This window comes from Ursus americanus, chromosome 5, assembly GCF_024610735.1.
Source record: "Ursus americanus isolate L20-20 chromosome 5, mUrsAme1.1.p, whole genome shotgun sequence".
In the NCBI taxonomy this organism is placed as follows: Eukaryota; Metazoa; Chordata; class Mammalia; order Carnivora; family Ursidae; genus Ursus; species Ursus americanus.
In genome coordinates, this window is record NC_142131.1 from 38321986 (window position 1) to 38344974 (window position 22989).

Consider the following 22989-nt stretch of genomic DNA (forward strand, 5'->3'; position numbering starts at 1 on the left):
TAAGTATATAATAAACTCAGACAGAAAACTGTTTAGCAAAAACAAGATTATTGGTTTTCAGGTACACTAAATCTCTAAGAAAAACAAAATAAATAATGTAATACATTTTGTTACTTACATGTCTATTGTGGTATGGAAACATAGCTAAAGGATTATTTTAAAAGCTCCAATTTTTCATAATAGCAATATAATATGAATTACCTGTAAAATATACTCCCTTTCAAATGTATCAAACAGAATAGATAAGTGAGAAATGACCCATTGTTCTTCTAATTCAGCTGTGAATTTAACATTCTAGTTCCAATTTAATAAATCATAGAGATCCTGAATCAAAGCAAAATTTTAATAGAAATTCTATTCTCTAAACCTGGATATACACAAAAAGATGTGGCTTTAAAACTTGATTAATTCCTGAACTGGCACCAGTAACTACCATTTATCAAGCAATTACATGCTAGGTGCAGTGCTAAAATGTTAAGGCTGAATTTTAAAAACTAAATTTTTAACTCATTTGATACCACAATTTGGCAAATAATTTCATCTTCTGTGAAACCTAGCAGGCTGTGGTATTCTGATGATTAATGCAGTCATATATTAAAGGTAAACTGAGATGTAAATACTGACTTCACTACAAGTCGTTACATGACTAGTTTCTACAAGCCAGTTTTAGGGTAAATTCACATTCATGTGCGTGGTACCCATGACATGAACCATTAGGGTCACTTGTGGCCAGTCAAAACTTTGCATTTCATATCTGTGAATGTCAGGCATCTACCCTATTTCAGTAAAAGCTGGAATGGATAACAGATACTCAAAGAACATTGTAAACCCGAGTAGGTAGCAACTTTGGAAAAGGTCTAAAAGAAAACCAAGCCAAACTTTTGTGGAATCTTAGGTCTAAACATTTCCATACTGATTCAACCTTTGTGCTTCTTCTTGATCCCCAAATCTTACACTTTTTCCCCCCTTTTAAAACAGTGTCCTGTATCAGTTACCAAACTGATAGGTCTTACAATGTGCACAACTCAGTTCTTTTTACTGCTTTTCCACATCAAACACATATAGCTATATTTTCTATCTGCTTGGCCTCCAAGATCCTGAATTCTGAAACTTCCCTTTCTGATCAAAATCTACTACATTTTTAACTTTCTCAGTCTTTCATTCCTATTGAACCTGTGCTCATTTATGTTATAATGAAAGCCAACACCTTCATAGTTCAGGATCCATCAGCCCTATTCTGACCCACTTGGCTCTCTAACCATTCCAGATGATATGGTCAGTTATTTCACTGATATCCTCACCAGCGCCTTTAATTTTCTTGACTTGTTTGTCCTTACGAGTATATTATAATCACCTAGAAGAATTTGTTCACGACATGCTCCAAGAGACAAACCTCCAGAGAATATTATTTTGTTAGATGTGAGATGTTGCCTGGGAATTTGTCCCAGTAACAAGGTCCCCAGGTAATTCCAATATGCATTCAGGTTTGGGATCCAGTACATTAGGACTGCCCTATAGCAATTATCTTCTCTTCCTTACAACTCCAAGCACTCCTTCACTGATCCTTTCATTCCGCCAACAAATATACTCAAATTTCCCTGGACTCTGCTCCAATCAAGTGATGATTATCTTCACCAGTGGGCTCCTTTCCTGAAAGAACAGTTTATGTATAGAGTCTACTTTCTCAACCTTGAACTTCTCTATCTCTTGCAATCTATCCTTCTTACACTCTACTGAAACTGCTTCTGTATCAACCAAATTCAATGGTCTTTTCTCGGGCTTTCTTTTCCTCTTCAGCTTCTCTATCATTCAATGATATTATCCACTCCTTCCTTCTTGAAATTCTATTCTAATCAGACTGTGTACCACTTTAGAGTCTTGATTCTGTAATTCTTATTGTCTTAATTATTTGTTCTGTTCTCAGCCTATAATTCTTGGCATTTTTCTCATTTCCTGTATACTAGCATTTTTATCTAACCTCATAACATCAAATATCACTTCTATATATGTTATTTCCAAATCTAGATGTTTTGTCTGATTTTTTGGTCCTGCATTTCTAACTACCCATTATAAATCTCCATGTACATTAGTGATGTCCAACAGAAATATAAGGTAAGACATATATGCAATTTTAACTTTCCTAGGAACCACATTAAAAAAATGATAAAAGGAAACAGGTTAAATTAATTTTAACAACTTACTATTTTTTTTTAATTTTTAAAAAGAGTTTATTTATTTATGTCAGAGAGAGAGTGCTTGCATGAGTTGGGGGAGAGGCAGAGGGAGAAGCAGGCTCCGCACTGAGTAAAGAGCTCCATGTGGGACTTGATCCCTCATGACCTGAGCCAAAGGCAGATGCTTAACCGCTGAGCCACCCAGGCATCCCTAATAACTTATTTTAACTCAGTAACGTCATATGTCTAAAATATCATTATTTCAACATACAACCAATATAAAAATATTAATTCAATATTTTACATTCTTTTTCTGGTGTCTATGTTACACTTACAGGGCATCTTAGTTCAAACTAGCCACCTTTGAAGGAACCAGATCTAGATGGATAGCGGAGGCTAGATGCTGCATAATTACAAACTATGTTCAAACTTGAAGTCATCTCCTCCCTGCCCAAATCTGTTCCTTTTCCGGAAGTCTCTATTTGATTGTGGAACCACTTTCCTCTTAATGACCAGACTTTAAACTTCCTCTGGGACTGTTCCCCCACCCTTCCACTGAATCACTGTCGAAGTATGTCGTTTTCCAGTCTCTCTCATATATAACTACTCCTCTTGACTCAGCATCAATGCCTAGTTTAGGCTCTCATTAGGTGTTCCTCAGATAAATGTAATTACTTTCTATTTCTTGAAGTTATATAAGTACGGGGAATAGCAACCACATCTTTGCTCTATCCACTAAATACCATTAACTTTTTATTATACTATTTTAAAAAATTTTTAATTTGGTAAGTAATTCAGAAATTTAGATGATGTTTTCTGAATACTAAGGTCTTTGAGGAAAAGATTATTTTGAAAGTTGAACAGGAAATACTGCATGATGGCTGAACAAACTAGTTATGAGAGTAATTTGAAGTATGTAAAATATGAGAGGCAATGACAGTATATAGTGTTGTAGAAGCAGTAAAACACAATAATCAAAAGGATTAACTTTGAATTCAGAAAGTCCTGATTTAAAGGCTAACTCTATCACTTATTATCTGAGCGACCTAAGAACAATTACTTAACTGAGACTCAGTTTCTTCAACTGTAAAATGGGGGTAAGATATTTAAAATATTGGGCACTGAATACATGTTCAACAGATGGTAGCTATTATTATTTAGATCATGTTTAAAATAGCACTACAGTTAAGGATTGCTTGTGATGTAGGTATATTTCTTTATTATGTTATTTACTATAAATAAATGTTACCTCTACTACATGTGGAGATTAACTTTGTTCATAATTTTTATAAAGGGTAATGAACGCATAATGCCAGCTTCTCAAGATCTATCCTTAAATGGTCAAAGACTTGGATGCACTACTGAAGCAGCCATAATAACATACAAACTGAATAAGGATGAATAAAAACTCAAAAAAGACAAAGTGAGACAGAGAAGAGAAGGTCTATAAGATTATTAAAAATGGCTTCATTATACTGAATTTTTCAAATGATTCAGAATTTACAACATGTCAAAATCTTCCAGACTATTGAAACAATACTATTTGCTGGTACTTGTGTAATCCATAACTCCTGGAATGAAGTCCTTACAGCACAGTCTAATTTTAGGGTTCCCAATCTTATATTTTCTGAAATATAATCTTATCTACTGGCACTAGAATATATTTAAATCTGTTAAAATGAGAATAAAAATTGTAAGCCTAGAGTACATGTCACCTTATACAACCAAATTAGGGGCTTGCTTTAGAGCCTAGGCAGCATATTTTTGCCCTCAGAGCCTAGTTTCTGTTTGTATGATAAAAGAAATGGCTTGTGGGGTGCCCTCGTGGCTCAGTCAGTTAAGCATCCAACTCTTGATTTGGGCTCAGGTCATGATCTCAGTGTCCTGGGATTGAGCCCCATATCAGGCTCTGTACTCAGAGGGGAGTCTGCTTGAGGATGCTCTCTCTCTCCCTCTCTCTCCTCTCCTCCAACCCCTGCTCTCTCCCGCTCTCAAAAAAAAAAAAAAAAAAAGACTTCTGTAAACTATTAACTCTGAGCTAATTAACTTTTTTCCCTAATAAGTATGTTTCTAATTTAAGTTCATTTGAATTTTAATATGGTTTTTATGATATCATCATTATCCACCAGATAATTCTGCATTATAATATTTTTTTATCTGGTCCAACGGAAAAAAGAATTTCTTTTAAAAAAAAAACCAGCCCAATAAAATAGCAGCAGCCTAGGAGTTATAGTAGCCTTTATATATTTAGTAACAGCAAATAAATGACTAATTTATTCAGTAATTTCTGGAGCATCTAATATTTGTACAGTACCATTCTGAGTGATGGCACAGAAATCACCTCCCTTACCACTTAATCTTCTCAATGACCTGTGGTATAGGTATTTTACAGATAAGAAGTTTGAGGCTCATGGAAATTAAATACTTAACCTGAAGTCACACAATCTATCAGTAGCTGACAGAGATCGAAACTAAAAATGGGCTTGTCTGTATTCTTTACATTATGATACACTAATACCTTGAGAAAATCTCCAAGGAGCCTAAATTCCAAGGAGGGACATAAATCTTGTACATAAATAAGTAATAACAGTACATAATAAAAAGTGGTGAACTGCCATGACAAAGAAATGTCTGAAGCATTTTGCATTACAGAGAAGGAAAGATTACAGTAGGCTAAATAAGGGATGGCTTCACAGAGGAGACAACTGACCTATGCCCTGAAAGATGAATAGGAACTACCCACCCATGTGGAGATACAGTGAAGAGGCACCTGAGCAGTGTGTTTAAATCAAGACAGGGAGGCGGGAAAACACAGGGTGGGTGTGAAAACATTATGCTGTATCATAAATATTTATAGGGGTTGGGGCTAGTAACAAAAGATAGAGTTAGGAAGAGAATCTGAGACAGAGTCTAAATGCCAAGCATTTATGAGTGACCAGGTGGGAATATTTTCCTCCAATTCCTCTACAGCTTTGAGCTTTTAATTTTTTTATATCCAATTTCTCACCTGCTCTTCTTGCTTCATTTTACCTACTATCCACTTACTTTAATACCTTACTAGTAACCCATATACTCCTTAAATTGCTGTCTTAGAAAAAGTAACTTATGACCTCCTAATAACAAGTTTCAATGGCTTCCCTTTCGATGGTAACTTAGACCTTCATTAGAATCTTTCTTGACCACCTTACCTGTGACCTTTTGCAATCTCACACATAGTGTCATGCCACATCTACATTTCTAATATTGTGTCTCTGTTTCCATTGGGTTTTACTCTTTGACCCCTGCTCCTCAAATTTAGGGGCTTCTCAGTAGCCTCTTCAACCGTCTCTCTTTCTCTTTAGATTTCATCCACATTCAGGACTTCAATTCCGCCTATCTTAATGCATTCAATGTATAAAATCAAGATTGTTAGCCTAACGCTCTTTATATATTTCCACTAAATCACATTTCTAATTGCCAGATGGATACTTTCATTAGATATTCCACAAATGCATCAAATTTACCATTTTAAAAGTCATACTGATCATTTTGCCTTCTCAAAAAACATCACCTTATTTCTGTCTTTCCTATTTTTGACCACGAGAATGCTGGTTGTCAGGCCCACCTTCTACCATTACTCCCTTACTTTTGATAGCTGATTAGGTCACATCCTTCCTTTACAAAGTCTCTTTCTTCCTGTAGTCAGTGACAGCTGTTCGGATTTTCACAACTGCACTATCACAACAGTCCACCCACCTGGCCTGTGTGCCTCTGGTTTGGCCTTTCTTCCATTCATTTACTATACTTACGTCAAACCCTATAATTCTACTCCTCTAATGTTCATAACTCCCCCAGTCCTACATAATTATGTTGGCAACCTTTCAGCTTCAGTACACACATCCCTTTGTTCATGCTATTTCCATTTTACCTAAAATGATCTTTCCTCCCTATTTCCATCTACTAAAATCCCCCTCAGCTTTCAGTACAACAAGCAGAAAGCGGTACCCCAGCGCAGCGTTGGGGCAAGGTTGCCAACCTCACTGAGCCTTAGTCTTCTCATCTGTAAATTGTGGCTGTATTCAGCATATATATTATAACAAGGCTGATGCAAATGACCAAGAGTAAGTCAGAGTTAGAGCACTATCAGGTGCTTAGAAGGCAGGGTTTCTTAATGACAAATATACTATAATAAATTCATGACTGTTAAATTACATAAACAATTTAAATAATTAAAACTTTAAAAATTAATCATTTCAGTAAAAATTGATGGTAAAATGATACTAAGTGCTACACTATTAAAGGCATCTACTCAAATGTCATTGATGGGTTGTTTTTTCTTTTTAAATCCAATGTCCATTTCAAAGATTAAACAAAACATTTTGGTAAAAACAGAGACATGTTTATCAGAAGACCTAGACCCAACATCATGATATGGCCACAAGCAATTAATCCTCCTTCTATGCCTCAGTTTTACCATTACCCAAGTACATTCTGAGAAAGGTGTAGAAGTGATTATACTCTGCAGATCATTCTATTTCAACCTCTTTGTATTAAGGATCTTAAAACCCATTATTGAAGGAAATGGTGAGATGCCAAATACAGTCATTTCATCTTAGATACAAGAAGGTGAAGTGTGAAGATAGTAGGAGATTTTTTTCAATTTTGTCCAAGTCAGTAATGGAACTGTAAACATGATACAGGCTCCTTATTCTTTATGCGGCTTCTCATTTAGTTTGCTAACTAGTCACTGAGTTAACAGTACATTTAGACTTGAATATCTTACTTTTAAGCTGAACTTTTTTTTATACAACAGAAGACACTATGAACAAATAACTACACAGGAAAGTTTTTATAATTATAGTGTGTATATATTTTTATCAAACTGTATTACTTTATAGTTTTAAACTATAAATGTTTTAAACCGTGCAACTTTTCAACTTGAGACTGAGGATTTAAAATGGCAACAATTATCTTGCATAATTTTCAGTCAGTTTTTATTTTTTCCCAGATGCCTTTTTAAAAAAAGATTTTATTTCTTTGAGAGAGAGAGAGAGAGAGAGAGAGAGCAAGCATGAGCAGGGGTCGGGGCAAAGGGAAAAGTAGAGAGAATCGTAAGCAGATTCCTGGCTGGGTGCGGAGCCTGATGTGGGGCTTGATCCCAGGACCTTAAGATCATGACCTGAGCCAAAGGCAGACACTTAACCAACTAAGCTACCCAGGTGCCCTGTGTTTGACTTTTGAAAAGAACTTTCATCTATGAAAATGAAGTGGACAATAAATGAATTTGTTTAGTAACCTTATTAAGCAAGCTGACAGCTAAACATAGGTCCATTACAGATCACTGTTTCTGGGACCATAGATGTAGTACTTACAGTTAGCTTAAGCCTGCTATTTCCCAACGTCTGATAAGAATTCGTAACACATGGAAATGATTGCAAAGCAAACAGTACACCCTTCATGGTTTTCAGTCAGCTGCTTTAATCACAAAGATACTGAATCTGTTTGTAATGAAACAACAGCTTGGCTGTTGATGAAATCATAAAATAGCCATAATAATAGCCTATCAGAAGCATTAAAACTATAGATGTATGGCACGATTTTTAGGCTTATGGTATCATCAGCTGAAGCAGGGAATGGAGGTTTAGCAGGGATCAGAAGGTATCAAAATATGTTGTAGTTTATACATGAATTGTGGAAACATATACATATATTCAGGAAATATCTAACCAAATTAAACCAGGGAAACCCACTGTATGTTTAAAGCTCTGCTTTACCTATTACTGGCAGTCTGGCCTTAGACAACTAGGTTAAATCTAAGTCTCAGTTTCTGCATCTTGAGATGTGAAAAATACTAAGATTATAAGAAATGAATACAATTCCATGGAAATTGCTTAGCATACTTAACAAGATGCTCAGAATATGTACTCAACATTAATTTGCTTCTATTATCATTAGTTTTCTCACCCCCACCACAAACACTATTTCTTTTTTTGCTATTTACAGATTCAGTTACTGACCAACTGAGTAACTGAATGGCAAATTCTTTCATTTTTCTCATGAATACATAGATTTCAAAAGCTTACTGATAAATTTTTGTGTTTGATGCACTGCGTGGATTAAATACTACATGTTATGAAAATGAAAAATGCAACAGTTTAAAAAAACTAAAAATTACAAAATTCCCATATCCTAATTCTGGTCACTAAACACTTGGAACTGAACTGCTTATTTTCTTTCATTATAATCTAGTTGAGAAGGTAAAGAATAAAGTAAACAAAGAAAAGTACATAGTACTTAACAAATTCTATGAGGAAGGCTAAAGGAGAACCTACATTATTTTTAGTTTACATGATCTTAGAAAGCATCTACCAAAAGATAAGGTTTAATCCGAGAGATAATGCTCTACATGTCCTTCATAATCTATTACACTAATATGTAGGAATAGAAAAACTGTAATTTGGAAAGAAGGAGGAGTCTAAATGCATCTGCATATAGCCTTTAGACTTAAAATCTTATTTCATATGAAAGATCACATTTATTTCTAAATAAAAAGTTTAGACATCTGATGTAGATTGCCATTAATCTTGTAAGATCTCTTTCAAATCTCAGAAAGTTTTATTCTTACAGTGAATCCTGCACAAAATCATAAAATGTCCATAACAGTAGGTGATATTGCTATTCTGTCTAAACACCAGTAAGAAGTGCAGAATCAAACATGTTATTTTACAGCAAAATCTTGGCTTAGCTAATATTTCACACAAGTGGAGTAAATTAGTTGCGGCAGAAATTCGGTCTTTAGCCATATGTCTATTCCACAATCCAACTTTACAAATGATATTAACTCAATATGAAAAACATGAGATTTCCATTTCCAGCAAGGCAACATAGGAGGAAACCTGAAAATTCTCTTGCACTCAAACACCTAGGAGAGCTGAATAAAGTACATTTAAAATATATATATTATAAATTTATAACTTAGCTCTTTACATAGCTTAGCTTGCTAAAAACCAGGGGGTTGAAAAACAAGAAGAGTGCTAAGAACCAGAGCAAGAAGCATTGCAAATGTTACTGGGATACTCTGAGTCAAGTGGTCTCAGTAACCTAGGACTGTGGGTTTTAACGTGGGTTTTTTTTTTTTTTTTTTAAGATTTTATTTATTTATTTGACAGAGAGAGAGACAGCCAGCGAGAGAGGGAACACAAGCAGGGGGAGTGGGAGAGGAAGAAGCAGGCTCATAGTGGAGGAGCCTGATGTGGGGCTTGATCCCATAACGCCGGGATCACGCCCTGAGCCGAAGGCAGATGCTTAACCGCTGTGCTACCCAGGCGCCCCTAGCATGGGGTTTTAATCATGAGGACTGAAGTAGTACTCCTACACATAAATCTAAAGATTCTCTACTCATAGGAAAAATGAGAGTAAACACATCTACTGAAGACTACCAAGAAGATTGTCTGTCTCAGGCCCATGCAGACTCTTAAGCTAATGAATATTCTCAGGATATCTAGGGAGTATTTTTAATTAAAACCACCAGTGATCTATTACACTCTATTGTGCCTGTTAGAACAAAAAGCAAATTCTCTCTAAAAGAAGCAATCTTCAGTGAGATTTCAAAGGACTCTAAAGAGTTCTTAAAAAAAAAAGAAAACTCCAAATAAAAAGATTTCATAATATACAAGGAAACAAGGCATTGTGAGAACCAGAGGAATAACCAGTAGTAATAGAACCTGACCCTCAAAACTTCAGACTGTAAAAATAAAACAAGTATATTTATTATACAGAGATAATAAAAATTGAATACAAAACCTACATCAATAATTGGAAGAAGAATCAAAACAATTTTCAAAAGGGGTAAATAGAATAGCTCAACTCAATGAATTACGGAATAGCTGGAAAAAAGAGAGTGAGTGAATTAGATATATCTGAAAACACACACAACACAGGATGCAAAACAGAGAAAAAAATCAACAACTATAGGAACTTAAAAGAAATGGAAGACAGAGTGAGAATGTCCATTATAAGTGGAACTGCAGAAAGAGAAAACAGAAACAGGAATTAAGACAATAATGTCTGGGAATTTTCCAAAATTGCTGAAAAATATTAGTCTTTAGATTCAGGAAGCTCAATGAATTCAAGTAAGATAAATAGAAAGAAAATCCAAATGTAGACATATCATAGTCAAAATGCAGACCACCACAAATTGATCTTTTTTTTTTTTTTAAAGATTTTATTTATTTATTTGACAGAGAGAGAGACAGCCAGTGAGAGAAGGAACACAGGCAGGGGAAGTGGGAGAGGAAGAAGCAGGCTCCCAGCGGAGGAGCCTGATGTGGGGCTCAATCCCAGGACTCTGGGATCACGCCCTGAGCCAAAGGCAGACGCTTAACGACTGAGCCACCCAGGCGCCCCCATGACAAACTGATCTTAAACAATCAGCATAGGGCACCTGCTCTTGGTTTCGGCTCAGGTCATGATCCCATGGGTCGTGGGAATCACCCCTGCCAGGCTCCACGCTTGGCAGGGAGTCTGCTGGAAGATTCTCTCCCTCTGCCTTCCCTCCCCCAACCCCACATGCTCTCTCTCTCTCTTCCCTTCAAATAAAGAAAATGGATAAATCCTTAAAAAATATAAGGATAAAGCACTTAAAGTTAAATTCTGGCAAGTAGCCAGACATATTGTGAAAATAAAGTAGTCATGAACTTATGCAACATAAAATGAGGTCTATCATTATTGTCATTAAAGCAAAGAACAAATAATGGCTGGATGCTTAAAGAAAAATGGTTATGGATTAGTTCTACCTAGCTTAACTATTTCAAGAATGCAAAATAACAGGTCAAAGTTAAGCTTGGGATATATTTCTACTAATGTACTATACAGTAGGTTCTTACCCATTTTCTGGCCTATAATGCTGCCTTGAGCATAAGGCAAAAGACAAACCATTTACAGGTGTAGGATAAATGGGTGGGTCCAGGTGGTAGAAGGAGTACTAGCAGCAGCAAGAATATAAAAGACCAAAGGGGATTTAGCTGACAGGAAAATCTGAGTCAACACCATGATGTGACTGCCCAAAAGAATGTGTATGATCATAGGTCTCATTAAAAGTACAGGTTTCCCAATATGCATATTACATCTTTTGCAATTGTTCCACAGTCCCTGGATATTCTTTTCTATTTTGTTCAGTCTTTGTTCTCCTAGCTTTTTGGTTTTCAAAGATTCTATTGATATATATCCTCTAGCTCAGAGATTCTTTCTTCTGTGTCCAGTCTACTAATAAGCCCATTCAAAGGCAGTTTTTACTTCTCTTCCAGTGTTTTTGATCTATAGGATTTCTTTTTGGTTCCTTCTCATCTTTCCTCATCATTTTGGTCTTCATCTCTCTGCTTACATTGCTTGTCTGTTCTTTCATGTGGTCTACTTTATCCAGTAGAACTCTCAGCATATTAATGATGGTTGTTTCAAATTCCCAGTCTAATAATTCCAACATCCTTGCCATATCTGGTGCTAAGACTTGCTCCACTCTTCAAATTGTGTCTTTTGCCTTTTGGTATGCATTGCAATTTTTTTCCTGGTAGCCAGTCATGATGTACTAGGTAAAAAGACTGCTGTAAATAGACCTTTAGTGATGTGGTGGTGAGATGTGTGAGGGGATGCCCTATAGTACTAAGACTAGGTATTCGTCTTTTAGTGATCTTGTGCCCCTGGACTATGACTTCACAAGTGTTTTTCAGGTTTGTGTTTTTGGGGTTTTTTGTCCTCTATTAGGTGGAGCAGAATGGCCACAGTGGACTAGAGTTTATATTTTCCTTCTCCACATGAAAGGTTAGAGGGGACTGGAGTTGGGTGTTTCACTTCTCCCATAAGGAGGGCTAGAGTTAGAGGAAGTTGACTAGTTCCCTTCCCTCAGGTAAGAGGTTCTGATAATTGCCCAGCAGCTTAGGCTCTAATTAACTAGTTTTCTCTAAAGTTAAGCAAGAGGAAGACCGTATTCTGTTATACTTCAAAATGGTTCCTTTTACCCTTCCTCTGTTGGAGGCACTAGGGGATTTTTTTGTTATATTTACTCTAAGAACCTAGTCGAACTCTGAGAGGTAAATCTCACAAGGTTATGGGAAACCTCCCTATGAGTGTGTCACCCTGGAGTTTTTAACTCTCAGATTTGTCCACACAGAGCCTCCAGCAATTCATCAACTGTAGTCCAGGTTTCTCATCCCACACAGTTCTCATGGCAGTTTCTCCTTGTGCTCAGGTGAGCTGCAACTCCCTGCGGTCACCTGCCTGTCTTTCCCATACTGGAGGCAGAAGTTTGCCCTGTTTCCTCACATCTGGTAGTGATCCAAGAAGGGAGGAAAAAGCAAGGTTAAATAATTTTATTAAAAAAGAACATATTTTTATTTTACTTGACTTTAACATTAAAAAAAGACTAAAAAACTTTCTAAATTTTATGTTTGTATCAAGAGATTTCCTAAGAAATTCTTCCATTTTATGAAAAAATGTTATAAAAATATTAAGAGATTGGAGGTTTTCTTTTTTTTTCAATGACATTTCAGGCTGTACTGATTCACTTCCTGCCCTAAAGGTTGAGGAAGTTACTATGCTTAATATTTTTTTCTTCCTCCATTTTCTAATTTGGCTTAGTTATATTATTGTTTTTACACTGTCTATGTTCATAGCATTTATACGTAGAATTTTCACAGTTGTATGGTCTTAGTTTTATATTTAAATGGATTTATTATTGGGGCGCCTGGGTGGCTCAGTCATTAAGTATCTGCCTTCGGCTCAGGGCGTGATCCCGGGGTCCTGGGATTAAGCCCCACATCAGGCTCCTACGCTGGGAGCCTGCTTCTTCCTCTCCTACTCCCCCTGCTTGTGTTCCCTCTCTCGCTGGCTATCTCTCTCTGTCAAATAAATAAATAAAAGCTTTATTAATAAATAAATAAATAAATAAATAAATAAATAAATAAATAAATAGGTTAATTATTTACCACCATCTCTTTTTCCCCTAGTCCTGCGTTTAAGAGGTGTCTGGTGTAATATTCGCTTCTGTTAATAGTTATTTCTGGATGTAGGTGTGTTGTTTCGGGTTTCCTATTTTCTTCTTGCTCTGATATACTCCCTTAATTTTTTATATGTAGGCATCATTTTTACAAAAAAACTAAAGTCATTTAGAAAAAAAATTTAATGAACTACATTTATCACAATATCTAACACTGTGATTCAATATGTAGTACAGGCTAAATAAATATAGGCATAAACTGAGGGAGAAATGGTATCAGAATACTAATCCTGGGGACCATCAGAGAGACCTGTGGAGGCTAAGGTAGGGAACTTTTATGAGAAGAAATTTCAAACATAATACAGAGAATAAAAGCCACTAAGAAAATTGCAACAGATAAAATAGTGTATACCGAAAAATGATGAGGTAATTTTTGTGAAGGTCAAACTTAGTGACAAATAAGCGTTATGTAAATTATTTATTAAAGATTTCCCATTTGCCACAGTAGTCTTGCTTTGCTAAGTTTGTTTTACTTACATCAAAATGACTTCAATATTATGTAAAAGTATGAAAATGTGAAGAAATGATTTTAAGTAGAGTACATGGTATGGATTAAATAAGGGAAGAAAGTAAGGCAGAAGTTTTTCTGGCATTCAGCTAGAGGACCGTAAGGTTTTACACTTCTCTCTTCCACTTCCCTTCTACTCAGAACTCACATTTATCCTTCAGATCTCAGCTTCCATGCCACGTTCTCTGCAGAGACTTCTGAACTCCGATATTGGTACACAAGTTCCCTATGTTCATCCTTACTGTCGCACTTACAATACCATATTTTAACTGCCTGTTACTTCTTTGTACTGCCCACTAGTCCAAAAAAACCAAGTCATTTTACTTTAATAACCCAAATTACTAGCACAGTATCTGACAAATAAGCAGTATTCAGCACTCAGTAAATATGTCAAATAGTACACTAACACTAAAAAAATAATTCGTTTCTCTTAAGCACTGGCAAAATGTATCAATGCTAAGTATATGAACACTTTAATACAGCAATTCTAGGCATGCATTGTAAGGAGCCAAAAGTGTTCAAGTACCTGGACAGATGCAAATGTGCTGGCTATTATTACAACACTGCTTGTAATGGGAAATGTCTATTTAAAATAATTACACTACATAATACAGATTATATAATAAAGACAAAGCAGTATTTAATTTATATAGAGTTGTATGTTTATGAATGTGTGCATGCCTACACACAAAAACAAAAATAGGAGCGCCTGGCTGACTCAGTCAGAAGAGCCATACGATTCTTGGTCTCAGGGTCATGAGTTCGAGCCCCAAATTGGGTGTAGGATAAGTTAAATAAATAAATAAATAAACCTAAAAAAAAAAAAAAGAAAGAAAGAAAAAGATTTGAAAGGAGGTTTACCAAAATGAAAACAGTGATTAGCTCTGTAGAGTACAATGCCATGTGACAATGATTTTATAAACTTTAAATTCTGATTATAAAGATTAACCTATTTCTGTTTAGAAAAAGAAAAGTTTCTTTTTTTAGGGGGAATATTTGAAATGATTCCCTCCAAATATTAGTGGTAGGTATTACGACTATTATTCCTTATGTACTCTTCTTTAAAAAAAAAATTAAAACTAAAAAGTTAAACTTAATTAAAAATACTCTGACAACCAGGACACCTAATGCATGATTTTTACTGATTTTTGATTTCCACAATGGTCTCACTGCATAGTCTTAAATATTTTAGAGTGTTTTAGTAGCATATATTAAGTCAAGCACAGGAGATAGCATGTGGCATATCTGAATGCTTACACAATGTTTAGATTTATCTATTTGCAAGACAAACGAAATTTAACATAAGGAATACACCAATTTGTACTAATAAGTCTATTACGCCAATGATAGTATTGAGTCTTTAAACAATGTTTCTTAAAATCTCCATCAGGATTTAATTATCCATCACTATGGATAAATAAACTCACTTTATGAATTTGATAAAACTACAAGCCTAGGTCACTACAAAAACATTTTGCTCCAATATGATTGAACCTCTCACAACTAAACATTTGAAGCCTACCTGATGTATGCTTCTGTTCCATGGCTCTAGGCCAGTAAGGATGTTTTGGAGAAGGAATATAAACTTTCACATTTTTTTAAAGCTTTTCTATCCTAAGGGCGCCATGGGGGCAAGAGATTGGCAAAGAAGTAAGGAAACAAGACAGGATAGAAGAGGAAAGGTTTTACAGTTTTTCAGCAGTAAACAATAATGCTTCAAATTAAAGGAGGAAAAAAAATAACTAATTTTCTTTCCTTTCTAGCTGCACAAACCACACAATGCAGTATAAGAATACTGTGGATACAATAGGCACTAAGCCACCAAAGGAGCCATCAGTTTGTGTTTCCTGACTTTTCTAAAAACTTTCACCTGCATTGTGGCTAAAGATGTGCTCTAAATTAAGCTACACAGTTTCCACTTCTAGAACTCTGTCTGGCATTTAGCTGAAAACAAGTTGCATCCTTAGAGGCATTAGTGATGGGATGCAAAAACGGACTCATCCCTAGAGTACTGCTGTAGAAAAGGCCAGTTTCTCTTTTCTGTGAGTCTGTGTAGGACTTAACTTTTCTGTGGGTTTCCTACTCTGTTACCACCTGGCAGACAAACAGGACCAAAAATTTTGCCTGAACTGTGCTAGACCAGCCCTTCAAGAAAGTAAGGACAAGATATGAGCCAGGAAAAGCACTTTGGAAACTACTTGCACCTAATAAAAACATATTTTTAATTTAGCTAATGTGAAATTCAAACTAGTTCAATCCAAATGGAAAAGATGCTTGCTTTATATTTATGTGAGTTCTTGATTTAGGCTTGATTCATGCTTCATGAATAAAAGCTACCATTTTATAGAATAAGATGCACATCTGGCTGTGCATCCCTTTGCTTTTCATTAAACCAATATGAGATATGTCACAAGATTCAATATTTGTCCTTAATTTTGTCAATAAGCTAAAATTTTCCTTTATTTTTTATTTAAAAAATTATAATCAACAAATAATATGATTAGGATGGCACATAGTTACTTTTATCTTTTTTCTCTGGTCCCAAAATGTTCCAAGTACTGTGCCAATAAAATAAGCACATCCATGCCTACTATCTCATTTAGTCCCTAGCCAATTGAGCAACTCCAACTAAGGCCCCAGATACAGTAGAGCAAAATGAACCACCCTCTTTGTACCCTGTCTGACTTCCTGATCCACACAATTACAAGTTTGTTTTAGTCACTAAGTTTTTTTTTTTTTTAATTTAAATTCAATTCATCAGGGGCGCCTGGGTGGCTCAGTCGTTAAGCGTCTGCCTTCGGCTCAGGGCATGATCCCGGCATTCTGGGATTGAGCCCCACATCAGGCTCCTCTGCTGAAAGCCTGCTTCTTCCTCTCCCACTCCCCCTGCTTGTCTCTCTCTCACTGGCTGTCTCTGTGTCAAATAAATAAATAAATAAAATCTTAATAAATAAATAAATAAATAAATAAATAAATAAATAAATAAATTCAATTCATCAACATACACCATGAGTTTTTGATATAATGTTCAGTGATCGGTTGCATATAACACCCAGTGCTCATCACATCACATGCCCTCCTTAATGCCCATCATCCAGCCACCCCATTCCCCCACCCAGCTCACTTTCCACAACCCTCAGTTTGTTTTCCAGTCAAAAGTCTCTCATGGTTTTTCTCCCTCTCTGATTTCTTCCCTTTTAGTTTTCTCTCCTTTTCCCTATGATCCTCTGCATTATTCCTTATTCACTATTATTAGTCATTTCAAATGGTGCCCACAGAGTTGGGTCAAAGTATTTCAAGTTAAGAGGCAATACAAGTGTTTCCATTACAACAGTTCAAAGTATATTGTTATATATGTAAAATACACACTCAAAAAAATCTATGAAAAATTTTAAGCCAGAAAGATGGATGCTGTTATATTAACAACATTAAAAACCCAAGCATCCCCATGAGATCCAGAGACAGGTACCCATCACAAAAGAGAACAACCAAAGATAACAACTGAAAATCTAGCCTGAAAATCTGGATGCTGGGCTGGCACTTCTCTCACACAATGGTGGTGTGCTTTGAGATCACATGCAGGGCAGTTCACGGGGTGGTGTAGGCACTCATCCCAACATCCTGGGCAAGCAAAAGCTCTATTTAGACAGATGTAGATTTGTGATGCTTTATTTTCTATAAATGTTAATGACTTTTGCGTTTCATTCATGTTGAAGGTTTAAATATATCTTAAAATCTAGTATCAGATATTTTAAGTCTTGCACTAATAACATCTGAATTCATTTAGAGACCAACACATGAATAAAGCCGTTAAATTGTGATCTGTTGAGGGTAAGAATGTAATGGTAGCTTAAGTATGGCATAGCAGTTAAATGCATCGTTATCTGAAGTGAGACTACCTGAGTTGAAAGTTTGCTCTGATTTTTTTTTTCCCTTTGGCTTTCCACCATGGCTCCTCAAAAACGTTCCTAATAATACTAATTACCTTGTAGGGACGGTGAGAGTGTTTAATGAATTAACACAGAAGAGTGTGTACATAAGATGTGTCAAATAAATACTTGTTATTATTGTTATATTTTAACTTTACCAACAATAAATGTTGATACTGTAGTCAAAATTAATAATCACATTTTAAACTTGCATACCTCTGTAGAAGGTCTCCATAAGAATGAGAAAAATCAACATAAAGGACTCCGTATAGTCCCTGAGACATACTAAGCACTTACAATAATAATAATAGAATCCTTATAGGAAAGAATCTTAAGAAATCATCTGGTTCTGCTTCTAGATGTTGCCCCCGCCTTTTTTATGTTTTTAGAACTGCTTTAGATGTTGCCTTTTTAATGGTTGTACACACAGTACCTTCCTCAAACTTTTATATGATTAGTCTATTTTCTTTTAAAAAATATGATCAAAACACTCTGAGTAACTTTACCATTCCTAATAGGTCTATTTTCTATCACACCAGTGATGTGTGCAAGACCACTCTGAAATCTAATCGGGTCTTGTTATCTATTTAACAATTTTCTTTTCTTTGGCATATCATTTAGATGCAATGTAACACACTATATCTTAAGTGTATATAGTTCAATGAGTTTCCACAGATGTATAACACCTGTGTCACCCACTCCCTAGAATGTTTTCCTCATCCCAGAAAGTTGCCTTGTACACGTTTGCACATAATCTCTGTCATTCTTGCCACCTCCCCACCCCTTGCCCACAACCACTGTTATCTTTTCTGCCACCATCTATTAGTTTTATATGTTCCGAAAATTCACATAAATGGAATCATACAGTATATTCTTTTTGTTGCCAGACTTCTTTCATTCAGCACAGCATTTTCTGAGGTTTGTAGAAATAACTACAGTATGTATCAGTAGTTTCTTTTTACTGCCGACTAATATTCTATCATATGACTATACATAGTTCGTTTATCGTTATCCTGTTGATGTAAATCTGAGTTGCTTCTAGTTTTTGACTTTACGAATATAACTGTTATGAACACATATATACAAGTCTTTTTGTGAATAAATCTCTCATTTCTCTTTGATAAATACCTGGGCATGATAAATACCCATGCATGATGGGACATGGGATACGTATATGCTTAAATCTATAAAAAAAACTGCTGAATTTCTTGTCATATTTTATACTCCTACCAGACATTGGTGTTTAACAGTTCTGGTGTGCTGTGTCCTTGCTAAAGATAGGTTTTCTCAGTCTTTTTTTTTTTTTTTTAATTTTAGCCAGTCTAGTGGGTGTTATCTCATAGTAGTTTAATTTATGTTTTCCTCAATATGATGTTGAACATTTTTTCATGTGCCTATTGGCCGCCCATCTGGCTTCCTATGAAATGTCTGTTTGAGTCTCTACCCCATCTTAAAAACTGTCTTCTTATTTTTGAATGGTAAGATTTTAGATACAAGTTTTTACCAAATTTACATGATGCAAATGTGTTTTCCAAATCTTTGGCCATCTACTCATTTTTTGTGTGTGGTATCTTTTGATATGCAGAATTTTTTAATTTTGTGGAAGTCCTTGATCCCCCTTTAAAGTGAAACTGATACAAAAAGGATGTAAAGTACAATCACAATTCTAATAATAATTTATTAAATCCCAAAAAGAAACCCATAATGAGGCCCAAGATGAGTTTTCAATAGGAAACCTACATCTGTCACTGACTTCCTATCCAGGGTTTCTTCCATTATTCTGATATATCTGACCTAACTAAATGGCCTTCCATTTTTAAGTAGTTGTTGTTGTTGTTTTTAATGACTTATTAAGGCCATTTTGAACGATTCCCTGACTTCTAGTATTTTAACAATGCTACCTTATTTATGCAAATGTGTTATTATCTTGAATCCTTTTTTCAAAGTCAACAAATTGGGTACTGACATGGAACAAGCACTCAATATACCAAGGTTGCCAAAAGCTGCTAACAGGTCCTCTGTGGGTGTGATTCTCAAATTACCCAACAGTGGGACCCTGTTAGCGGTTCCACTTTTATAGGCTTTGTATTGCTAGATTTCTTAAACCTGATAGCCATCAGGTGAATTCCCGACTGAGCATATCCTGCCCACACATAGGCATTTGTCTTTGTCTGTCTTTTTTTGAACAGTGGTAGAACACTAGTCAGTGAGTAAATGTGGTGAAAAAGGAAGTCCAGTCTTTATTAGGCAGTGGTGAATGAACTGAATACTGAAATTTAAACTGGTAATAAATGGTGCTGCCTAGACTTTATTCTTTAGAACAATATATTGCCCAGATGTTAACTTACTCAAACCTTAAATCAAGCAAGAACTTAAAACATCTCTAATCTGGTACCTTCTCAGAGAGAATGGAATGGAAAATGTATTGTCAATTGACACTTTTCTCTCTGCTATGAAAATATAACTATTCTTTACAGGCTTCTCATACAGCCATATGTGAAATGACAACTAAGAGTAAGTCAGTTTCTACTGCTTCCAAAGATTCCTTCAAATGCTTATCTTTAACTTAAACAATTTCTACTCCTTAAGACTACCAAGGACTTAAAATGATCTTTTCTTCTGATGAACAAGATATCCCTGAATGATCCAAGGCTCTAAGTTCTTCAAGGAATTACTTTTGCAACTAGAGCAATAAGAGAAACTCAGAAATTTCTTACCCCAAATGGCACCACTAAAAACAAAGATGAAACCTTGCTGAAAAACTAAACTATTAAAAGTTTGGACTGAAATATAGTAACCTTTCATGTATAGAGTAAATTTCTGTAAGACAAATATGAAAGTAGCATAACAGGTCTCAAAATATAAATATAGGAAATAGTTTTGAGAAAATTTTAAGAGCTAACTCTATCAGTTTTAGAATATATGCTTTATAATATTTCTTCTAATCAGGAAAACTCATTTGCATATACTTTTCAAAATATACTCTACAAAAGTTGTAATTAAAACATAAATATATTGGGGCACCTGGGTGGCTCAGTCAGTTAAGCATCTGCTTTTGGCTCAGGTCATGATCCTAGGGTCCTGGGATTGAGCCCCATGTTGCGCTCATTGTTCAGTGGGGAGCCTGCTTCTCCATCTCCCTCTGCCTGCCGCTCCCCCTGCTTGTGCTCTCTCTCTCACTATCTCTCTTTCTATGTGTCAAATAAATAAGTAAAATCTTTAAAAAAAGAACCCATAAATATATTAACATTTTAAAAAACTGAAACAGTTAGACTAAGTCAGTTGTGTTCCCGTAAATATAGAAATTAGGTGGTGAGCGCTAGTGATGTAACTGGCCCACCAAAGGACGCTTTTTTGCTTTTTTAAGAGATTGTTAGATATCTGCTTAAAAAAAAATCCTTAATGTTGGAGATTGAAATCATCTTAAAAAAAAACACAAAATATGCATCCAAAAGAATAATCTGTAAGCTTTTCGACTAAAAAGGATGTTGATGTTAATAATTCCCCCTAAGCCAAACTTCCTCCTGCTAGTTGAATTTACATTTGACTTGTTCATTTTATGGATTTCTTACAAACAGCCATTTTTTTTCTTTGCTTATCCGTTGGAAGCCTAAAACAGTACTGCATTAAATCGGGAAAGATTTTTCTCCTATAAAAGCAAGGGTAAGGGAATATGTCTGAATAAAAAAGGTTACTCCCATGTGTTCAGTCTGATAGTTATTCATAATTCCATACCCATATCTTTCTTGCCCTAGTAACTAAACAGGAGAACCTGAAAAAGCTTTCTGAAGAATCCTTTTGTAATCAACCAAATGTTATTTATGAAATGTTCATGATAGGGGCATTACTTAAGTAGGTACAGTGTTACCAGAGTATCCCTAACTGCTCACTGTGGAGGCTTGCTTTGGTCATTATTCAATAAACATTTATCTCTGTAAGGTCAAAAGAAGATGATCTACTTGTTTAAGCCTAATAGCACTTGGTTTTGATTCATAAATACAGCAAAACTATACCTTACACATTTCTTATATTACTTTCAAAGAAGCAGTAAATTGAAACCTCCTCATTTTAAACACAGAACTAATGGAGCCCTGCTCTATATCAACACCATCTATATAAGGTGAAACATTTACAAACCACCTGACTATTATGCCAACAAGTTCAGAGAAGGATATATATCTTCTAGTTGCAAACACCAAAGTCTCTGAGAATGTTGCTTTAACTCAGTGCTATCAAAAATACTAGTTAAAGCATTCTTCTGCAATAATTACTAAGGAGTTAAAACATTCTGCTCTCTTACTTATTCTCAAATCATTTTTTCAAGTATGACAACAACAATAAATCTCTTTTTCAAAAGGCCAAGAAGTGCTAATTATTATACCTTTAATATTGAAGTCGCCAAGCATTTATAGCAAAAGTTTAAACATGACCACACTAACTATAAACTCTAACCAATTATTTATGTTTTAATCTCTACGGAAATCTCTTGTGTTTTGGTACTAGTGAAATTTATTTCAGGAAGTAAAAGTAATTTAGGTAAAATATCATGTTTTTAAAATTATACCAATAGGCTATGCTCTCTAAGTTATAGTGATAGGCTATGTCATACACTTGAAATAATTGTTGGTAAACTTTCTTGAAAAGTTTGGTTTCAAGTACTTAAGTGAAATTTTTTATTAGCTCTAAAAGGGCTAGAATTTACCTGAAAAGGGAAAAGAAAATAAGTAAGATAAATGTGATTAAATTTTCAGCAAAGTATAGAATAAATGAGCATGCAGTGCCTTGCACTTAATAAGTGTTCAATAAATCTTGAGTTGAAATGAGCAGGCTTTTTATTCTGTATCTTTTTTTTAGTGTTTAAATGAAATCATATAAGTAAGTTTGATATTTTTCAAAAATTTTCCAATATATTTTTATTTAAAAAAAGAAAAATCTATATAATTATCTGACTGGGTACAACTACATTTCCACTTTTATTTTCCAGTACTATAAAAAATTCTGTTAATGTTCAGAAAGAGAGAGGCAAGTAATTTCTTTTTTTAAGCATCTGTGACTTCCTCAAATCAAAACACCTCAATTCCTTTCATTTTCAACCTAGAAAACAAGGTTCTTTTATTCTCTCAGATTCTTTCTTTTATATGCAGATTAACCAAAACATTTATATAGATTTAAGTTTTATTTGGATGGAGGGTGAAAAGAAGACTTATTTCTGCATATTGCCAGTCTCTCCTGGGAATTCTCTCATTAATGGAGTCTGTTTGAGACTAAAATTGCAAATGAAATGTAACAACTTAAAAAAACAAATCAAAACAAAACCAAAACCCTCTGAGTTAATTAGAAATGAGACGC

The 22989-nt window shown here is 35.0% G+C and overlaps 1 protein-coding gene across 1 annotated transcript in view; it reads right to left on the minus strand.

Annotated features, from left to right (window-relative positions):
- The window catches only part of CWC27 (CWC27 spliceosome associated cyclophilin), a 181721-nt gene that overhangs the window by 91499 nt on the left and 67233 nt on the right, over positions 1 to 22989 (minus strand). The gene's annotated exons all lie outside the window — the stretch shown is intronic.